The following is a 9,925-nucleotide window of genomic DNA, read 5'->3' as shown; positions in this document are numbered from 1 at the left end:
AATAAATATTTGCTAAATTAAATTTCTCCTCTTGCCACTGCAGAAATTTGTCTTCTACGTTAGTAGGAAAGCTCCACAAATAGCAAGAAGCATCAATGGCTCTTAGCAGTCAAACCTCAATCACTCAACAGGAAATTATTAAAAGCAAAATATATGTATAATTCAGAACTTGAAACAATGGGAGATATTTTTTAAAAAGTATTTGAGAGGGTGGAGGAGAGGGGAGATAGAAAAAGACAGAGTCAGGGAAGGAGTAATTGAAACATACCTGGGGGAGGGATGGAGGGTATAAAGAAACTCTTAAGCAAATAGTTGAAAATATCAAGTTACAAAGAAACAGCTAAAATTCAAGTTGAAATGGACCTTCAATGATATTTCACCCACCCTCCACCCACATTTAAGCAGAGAGTGAGCATGCAATGTTGAACATTTTCCCTGATGACATGTCACTCATTTTTCAGGGCTGTTCACGCTTCTGTCTATGCTGATGTTGGTTCCTAGAAAGAAGGCCCCCTTATGACTCAGCACTTTTTGCAATTACATTCTGTTCTAGAAGTCTAAGGCCGTTTGCCTTCCGTGGGGATCTACGTGAATATTCTCAGTGCCCTCATTTCTCTCTCATTTCTTTCTCTCGCTTTCTTTCCATTTCCTTTTGCCTCTGGTCCTCTGCCATCAGCATTTTATCTGCCCAACATGGTCCTTTTTATCATTTTTTTTCTCTCTGCTGTCCAAGCTTTTAGGAAAATGCATTCTCCCGGGGAGGTTACATACTCCAGAGCTTACACTCAGCAGTTATGAGCTTCCCAGAATTCCTGTGAAAAAGCGTAATAAATGCATTTGTTTTGAAAAAACTAAGATTAAATGAAAATCAACTTCCAACCAAACATTAGATTAGAAAAAAGTTTGTTACACGTACTATAGCTTTTCATTTACGAATTCTTATTAACTTTTTATTAGGGACAGAATTTAGTGAGAGCAGTGGTTAAAGAATTATAGAATGGCCTTTGCCATCAGAAAAGGTTCTGCTGTTTACAAGCTGTGGGCCTTGGGTTAGCTCCTTTACCTCCTACAATTTTATTTGCCTCTTCTGTAAAATGGCAATAACTGACATGACACAGCGAAACCACTTAGCTTGGTGCCTTGCCATTTTCAACTCCCCTCTCCCCTCCTGGTGTTTTAATTCACTTCCCAAATAAACTACTTATACTTGAATTCTTGCTTCAAGATCTGCTTCTGGTATGCAGGCATTAACAAGTCACCTTGGAGTGACATTCTTTGTGCTAGACAGCAGTTACTAGAATGTTCTTCCCTAGTTATCTAGTGTGAGCAAGTAGACATTGAGGGGTCCAGCTCCAGGTCAAAATCCTATGTGTGATCTTTCAGGCCTGACCACAGGCAATTACAAAGGCTTTCCCTGGCAGGCCTTGAGGGGTAGGTGGTGAGTGGACCATTCTTTGGGCTTGCTGCAGGGCTCAGTTATATTCGTACCAGCATTTCTCACCCAGGCACCTCCACGTGGAAACCTTCTTATTGGGGAGCCCTCAACCATGGCCTTTCTCAGGCACCTCTGCCATGATCACCACATCGGGTGGGCAATGAAGACACTTTTTTGCCTCAATGTTTGATATTTTTCTACTCCTAACCCTTCCCTCGCTTCTCCACCTACCCCTCAGTCTGCTGATCCATAAAACAGCAGAAGCCTTTTGTTCAGTGTTCTCCCAGTAGTGAGATAATCCCCAAATCTGTGCTAATTCATCCAACTCGCCCGGTGACACTATTCCAAAAAAACTGAAACAAGGGAGATCTGGTGCTTTCTTTCTGCTTAGCCTCTTACTTATATGGTCACAGTAAGTGATTAAAGGCTAGACTGCTGCTTTCACTTTGGCTTATTTTAATTGATCACCTCAACACTGAGAAGCTCGGCTCTTCTAGCTCAACTCTTCACAGAGATCATCAACCTGCAAAAGGCTGTACTGGAGCTTTTTGTGGCCTGACCAATGCAGGCTTTTTATTCAGATCTGGTGCCAGAGATCAATTTGCATAAGCTCTAGGTCTTCTGGAAAGACAAATAAACAGACCCTACCCCAGTGATAGTGAACCTTTTGAGCTCGGCGTGTCAGCATTTTGAAAAACCCTAATTTAACTCTGGTCCCGAGTCACATATAGAAATTTTTTGATATTTGCAACCATAGTAAAACAAAGACTTATATTTTTATATTTATTTTATATATTTAAATGCCACTTAACAAAGAAAAATCAACCAAAAAAATGAGTTCACGTGTCACCTCTGACACGCGTGTCACAGGTTCGCCATCACTGCCCTACCCACTGATTCTAGGGATTTGAAGTTAAGGAAGACTGTCAGGATAGGTTTGGATCAGTGTGGTCCTGGCCACCAGTACCCCAAAGGAGAACTCAACAGGAGAGCAGGGGGAATCTAAGAGTCTGGGCTGGTGATCCAAATACAAACAAACAGGAGTAAGAAGGGTTTGGGGAGATGGCTGAATCTGGAATAGCATAGAGCCAACACTATAGGTCCTTCAGAGTCCAGCCAATCAGTATGGTGGCCTGCTTTGGAGAGCAATGGCTGAGCATGCACGAACTAGAAAAATCTAGGACCCTGAGTCCAAGGAAACATTAGCACTGCCACTGGGTAGTTTTACTGAGTATGGGCACCATCCCAGCAACAGGCATGGTATATATGCATCACATTGTGCAGAAATACACAACTGAAATGAAGGTGCTGTTGGGCTAACACAACTTTCCAGTTCTGTGGGTGTGTGCATAAGAGCAGGCATGTGCCTATGAATGTGTGTATCTGAGTCTTCTGTCCATGTTCATAACCAAACTCTGAGTGGCAGAGCAAGCTCGATGATGCCAAAGGCAGTGCCCTCTCCAGTCTGTACACTGTTTCCAGGAAAGTCAACATCTGTTGCTGAGTTTTAGGGGATAGCTAGATTTAACCCAATTAACTACAAGGTCAAAGATGCTAGCCTTTTTAAATTTATTATATTATTTATTTAGTTTTTCCCTTAGCACAAAAGTAGTTTATCTTCATCATATAGATTCGATGAAAACAACAAAAATAAAAGTCACTGATAATCTTACTATATACAGATAACCACTATTATTCATTTTTGTGAAATTGTTTTCAGTATTGTCTTTTTTATAAAATTAGGATCAGAGAATACATATCTATCCATATATGTGGCATTATAATCTACTATATTGGTCAGAATTCAAACAGGAGCAGAAGATATCCTTATATTAAGATAAATTAAGGCGAGTTTAATAAAGGGCTCTTTGCACAGGTATGGGCAAAGGTTCAGGAAATGAGGGGGGAAAACTACAGGGCTCCCAGGCTAATAACAACAAGGTGTCATCCCCGAGGCTGAAAGAGGTTGGGCAGGATAAGATTATCAGAACCCACAACAGAGAAGGCTGACTGGAGAGAGGCCCCTGACAGAACCTGAGATTCTCACTCCAGAAACAGAGCCATCCTGTGGCAACCACATCGGGAGACAGAAATCAAGTCCCCAACTCCCCTCTTCTCCTTCCCTTCAATCTCTTGCTATGCACCCCAGTGACTGCACCCCAAGGAACCAGTGGTATAGACCAGAGATTGGCAAACATTTTCTGCAAAGAGTCAGATAACGAAGAGTTTAGGCTTTGTGAGCCATATGGTCTCTGTCACAAATACGCCTACAGGTGTAGCCTAAAAATAGCTGCAGACAATATTTAAACAAATGGAGGTTACCAGACTTAGCTTGCAGGCCACAGTGTGACAACCCCTGGTGTAGACCATATGGGTCAGCTTCCCAGGCCACAGAGCGAGGTAGAAAACATGGAGAGCAGATCCAGAGGGGTGAAGGAAAGATATCTAGAAACTTGCTTTATTGGTTTTAACATATTGTAAACACTTTAGCATTTTCAGATCATTTTTTGTTAACCTTGTGGTATGATAACTTTATTGGAAACAGGGGCAAAGTAGGCAAATGCAGCTCAGCAAATGTAGAAGTGAGAAATTATTATATATGAAATTAGAGACTTACTTTATTGATCCTGTTCTTTTCATTTGTTTTACTTATTTTTTGTTTGTAACTCACAATGTTACAAAAAGGTTAAGGGGACTTATATATCCAACATGGATTGGAATTAAATTAGAAATAAATGAATCAACTTGTAGGAAATTACCTTGTAGATATAATTATTTATGTGCACAGGACTTTATATATTCAATGAGCCAAATTAAACTAAAAATGAATGAACTTATAAGAATTTAACATATAGATATAAGCGAATTTATCATATAGACCTATACAGAGGACATCTTTTCAGCATTGTTCTTAATAGCAAAAAAAAAAAAAAAAAGGAAATGATCAAAATCAATTGGGAGATGGTTAAATAAGTTAAGGCATCTCTCTTTTCTCTCTCTTTCACTTCCTCCCTCTCTAAAACCAATTAAAAAAAGAAAATGCAGGTCTGGTTTATAGATGGTCTATACCATATTGTGCCACAAGCCAGAAGAAAATATTACTGATTCACTCTGAAATGTCTTTAAAATAATGAGGAATCATTTCCTGGGCAAAATGTTAAGTAGTACCTCTGATTATCCATTTTACCTGGACAGAGAGTGATGGAGAAAGTAAAGATCAATGAAGTCCAAGTTGAATAAATGCGAAGAGATCCACATCTAAATACATCATAATCAAACTGTCAAAAGACAAAGATAGGAGCAAGAGGGAAACATATTACATCCAGTGGCACCAGTCCTAGAGGAACCAGCCAGTTAGCTGAGGCAGGTTTGTTTCACTGGACTATTTCCATCTTCATGGTGGCATCAATGTGTCCATGTAATAGACATTTATTATGGGTTTACCTACTTTGCTCTCAATGTTTATGCCAGCAACGCCATCACCCATGGTTTTACAGAATACCTTACTCATCATTATAGTATTCACACACAACTTTAGTTCTCAGCTAGGAATTTATTTTATGGAAAAAATAAAAATACCACAATAATAATGTCACACACTTAGGATTTACTGATCTTCATATCTTCCACATTACACAGAAGCAACTAGCATAAAAGAATGCTGAAGTAGCCCAATGAAGATTCAAGTACAGCACCAATTGGGAGATAACACACTCTAAAGTTGAATACTGTGACAGATGGAATATTGTGTGTGCAATATATAAAGACGACATACAAAAATCCCTAACAACACACACACACAAATTTCTTTTGATATTTCTTATCAACTTACAACAGTCTGCAGACCAGCATTTGCAAATCATGGTGTTACCAGATTTCCTGAGCCCATAAAAATAATTTTAAGTGACTTCAAAGAACCACAACTATTCCTGAAAAAAAAATGAGACAAGTATTTCTCCTTTAGATTTTTATAAAAGGGAAGCTAATGCGATCAACATCTTCAGCCACATTCTTAGTAGAAATATAGCAATGAGCTTTCTTCGATATGTACATTTTGCTGACCCTCAATATAAATAGGTCATTACTTTCTACCTTATCTGGTATGCATTTTTATGTCAATTTGTCTATATGTTCATTTGTTACTTCTTTTTAGTATATATATCTTGGTTTCTTGATTAAACTATAAGCTCATACTGGACAAAGGGTGTTTCTAATATCTATTTCCACCCTTTCCCTGGCCCCACAATACCTTACACAGTACTCTACTTTTATCAAGCAGAACTTGACACATTATATTAATCGACTTCTCTTTATGGCAAAATAGTTATCAGGACTAAGAGCAATGACAAAATAAATGATAAATGGCAACTGGGTTACATTTAAGACAATATTGAATGAATGAATGAATGAATGAATATATTTGAAATCAAGAAGAGCAAAGCTTTCCAAACAAGGATTTCACTGTTGGATGAGTATGAAATGCTTTGTTTTTTGTCTTGTAGCAGAGCAATGGTCTAAGGGGGAAAGAGAACTATCATTTATAGAGCAGCCATAATGTTCCAAAAAGTGTGGGTGCTTTATATATGTTATCTCATTTAATTCTCATGCCCTACCTGGTTTGGCTCAGTGGATAGAGCGTAAGCCCACAGACTGAAAGGTCCTGGGTTCGATTCCGATCAAGGGCACATATCTTGGTTGCAGGCTCTCCGGCCCTGATCGGGGTGCATGCAGGAGGCAACCAATCAATGTGTCTTTCTCACATGGATGTTTCTCTCTCTCCCTCCCCCTTCCACTCTCTCTAAAAATCAATGGGAAAATATCCTCAGTGAGGATTAACAACAACCACCACAACAAAAAATAATAATAACAATTCTCACAACAACCCTTTGAGGTCGATGATAGTTCTGTCATTATAAAAATAACAGTCCCAGAGAATTTCAGTATTAATTTAAAAGCACAGAAATAACTACATGGCAAAACTAGTATTAGAATCTAGGTCTGCATGTCACTCCACTACATTAAGCACGAATCTCCTCAAAATAAATAAGATATCAAGAAATATGTTAAACTAATTAAAATATGTTAAATTTTGAATATTCCTGGAGCTCCTCTCTTCTGCTTTTGTGAGTTCCAGGCCGTTAATATCACCTTCTGTGGCATCTGCTTTCTGCACGGATGGCCCTCCAGTGTTCCACATCCCCTGTTCCCCTCAATAGCCTCAGCTGAAATGTCAGCAGTTTTACCTGCTTCTTAAAGAGACCGCTAGCCTTCCCCATTGAGAGGATGAAACTGCTTGCTTGGCTTGGTGCTTTCGTTCTGTTCGCTTTCATATTGTTTTTCTGGCCCAGACATTTGTCTTTTGAAGGTACTCCTCTAGAGTTTGCTTTCTGGGGTCCCCCAGAGTACCCTATACTGAGTCAAGGAGTAAACAGCTTTCCAAAATGCACAATTTTCAAACAGATCTGTCTATCTTCACTTTCCTGAGCTGTTCAATCCCACTCAGGAGGCATGACCTCATCAGATCACTAGCCAACTCAGGACTGACCTCGTTTAGTTTTCTGTTGCTGGCTCCCTTGGAGTAGGTCTTATTTCCTCTGGGCCTTCCCTTGAGAGGATCCTAATTCCATACATTTTTTTGGCAGGTTCCCTCGAGACACAGGCAATTCCTGCTTCCCCATCTATGGTCACTGTACCACCTGCCAATTCATGACTCAATGCCTTGAGAATTTTATCCTGGCTTCTCAGGCCTCCTCCTCTGTCCAAATATTATGCATGGCTGTCTCAGTCCTTGAGGGGGACTTACCCAATTGTTCTGATTAGGGAATTTAGCTGCAGTTTATAGAGCTATCCCTCAATCATATCCTACACCCAGGAACTCTGGGAGGATTATGCACATCTCTTCCTTGATATCAGTTACCTTTTCTGATCTTAGAGCAGTTTTATTAAGGAGCAGATAGATGGATCTGCGTCTCCCTTCTACTCTTAGATGTGTCTAACCTGGTCTCTGAGATCTCATTTCCCATTTCATATCTGCCTAGATTATGCACTATCTCAATCATGATGTTAAAGAAACTTCTCTCTTTTCCACCTTAGCCAGTTGTCTTCCTTTTTCCCCTTTTATTCTCCTGCTTGCTCCTATTTTGATAGTAAAATCAATGACTGATTTAAATAATTTCCTTCATTTCTTGAGCAAACTTGATCCCTAAAAACGTGTTATGGACATAGACCTTGTGATTGTCCTTTTCTTTGGATATACAATAATGTAGTCATTTCTCTTCTTGAACCAAAAGTAAAGATGTCCCATTCCTATTCAGTAAGTCCCCCATTCAAGTTTATGGTATCTTGGGTTCTGCTTTGAGGGATCCCCAACCTAAGACACCTACCAGCAAATTCCCAATTTTCAGAGTAGCCTTTCCTGAAAGAGAAGCAAATGTACCAATACCAACACCACAATCTGGACTCTTAAACCATTCTTCACGCTGTAAGATTTCCCGCAGTCCCACTACAATGCCTCTGTCTTCCTGCATGTTATTGCTGTATATCAATTCAAAGCTTCAGTGAGGCCCATGGTCTGGTAGCGCTAACAGAAACCTTGGAGGCAGAAATTGATTAATTTCTCACTCCATCAAAGCTTAAGTCACTAGGGATCTCATAACATGGCTAAGGGATTCTGAGATAAGGATCTGTTCTGTGAGCAAATGTAGTAAGAAAACACTTATTTGCCTGATGTACAAGAAAAGCCATCTCTTTTGTCCCCAAATTCTGCCTGTGCAGAACTGAACTACCAAAGAATATGGAAAACTCCAGATTTCTCCAGGAAGTGTGAATTTGGAGAGAATTCAGTGCAAACCTTCAGATCTCAATGCTTTAAAAGAGGCCCAGTTTCTGTTATAAAGAAATGTCCCACCAGGAGATAGTAATTGGCCCTGGCCACATGTCTCAGTTCATTGGAGCATCATCCTGTACACCAAAAGTTTGTGGGTTCAATTCCCAATCAGGGCACATACGTAGGTTGTGGGTTCGATCTCTGGCAGGGGTAAATATGGAAGGCAATGGATCAATGTTTCTCTCTCTCTCCTTCCCTCTCTCTCTAAAATCAATAAAAATATATCCTCAGGTGAGGATTTTTTTTTAAAAGTCAGTAATGGTAGGAAAAATAAATAGCCCATTTCTTCAAGTGTGCATGACAAGGGTCATTTAATATAAATTAAACACAGATGTGAATAGTATAAATATTAATGATCAAAATGTCAGAAACTGCCTGACAGAAAACAGGAAAATAAGGAAGCCAGACAGTACAGGAAAGGTTATGAATAAAATTAAACAAGATACAAAATAATACCTGTATTTTAGCTCATCCAAATAAGAACTAGAAAAAGCAATTTGTGGAATTTACCAAGGCTGGAGACCCCAGAAGAGAAATCAGAAAAGAAAAATATTCAAGTGCAGGAACCTGAAAGAAGAGTGGAACAGTCCTTAGAAATGAGGGTATGGACTGAGAGGATACCACCAAATAGGTTGATTACATCAACACCCATGAAACAGGTCATTAAATGCTAAACTCTGTGAGGCTGACTGAATATAAGAGTCCAAGAAAGAGTGTGATCAATGTCATCCGAAATATTCAAGAAAATTTATTTTTGTTGTTGTTCTTGTGTCTTATAGCATGTGACCTGGAATTATTAGTGGAATTTAGGTAGGACAAGGGGAGAAAGAAAGACATTCTATGTGGCACAATGACGTTGGCAAGGAGGAAATGAGCAGGGCCCATAGAGGAGATAGTGAGACCTGGCTGTAAAGGGTCATGATGAGCAAGTACCTAACATGACTCCTGACAATTTTTGATAAATGCAGTACCATCTCTTCCTTGAAGTCTCGTGGCATTAAAGTGTAGATTTTAAGAAGGTAGGATCTTTGATTTCTGGAGCGTAAGTCCTCCGGTGTTGTTCTTAAAATTGCCTTTGGCATTGTATTCGTTTTCTATGGCTGCCATAACAATTCACCACTCAAATTGATTCCCACAGTTCTGTAGACCAAAGGTCTGGATGAGCTCAGCTAGTTCCTCTGCTCTGGGTCTCACACGGCCAAAACCAAGACATCAGCCAGCTTGGAATTTCATTTGGAGCCTCTTAGGGGGAATCTGCTTTCAAGCTTATTCAGGTGGTGGGCTGAATTCAGTCCTTTATAGCCATGAGGCTGAGGTCTCTGTGTCCTTGTGGCTGTCGGCTGGGAGCCTCTGTCTGTTCTTGAAAGCTACGTGTCACATTTCCCCTTCCACCTTTAATCAGCAATGGCATGTTGAATCTTTATGGTACTTCAAATCCTCTAATTTCCTTGCTGCCTCTCTTCTGTCTTCAGCCAAAGAAAGTTCTCTGCTTTCCAGGGCTCATATGATTTGAATGGGCCCATCCAGATAAACCAGGACAACCTCCTTATTTAAAATCCATGGCCTTAATTACATCTACAAAGTCCTTTTACCATATCACGCAA

The sequence above is a fragment of the Myotis lucifugus genome, unplaced genomic scaffold, assembly GCF_000147115.1.
Source record: "Myotis lucifugus unplaced genomic scaffold, Myoluc2.0 scaffold_39, whole genome shotgun sequence".
Taxonomy (NCBI): Eukaryota; Metazoa; Chordata; class Mammalia; order Chiroptera; family Vespertilionidae; genus Myotis; species Myotis lucifugus.
The sequence above is the reverse complement of the archived record's forward strand: the minus strand, read 5'-3'. Positions refer to the sequence as shown.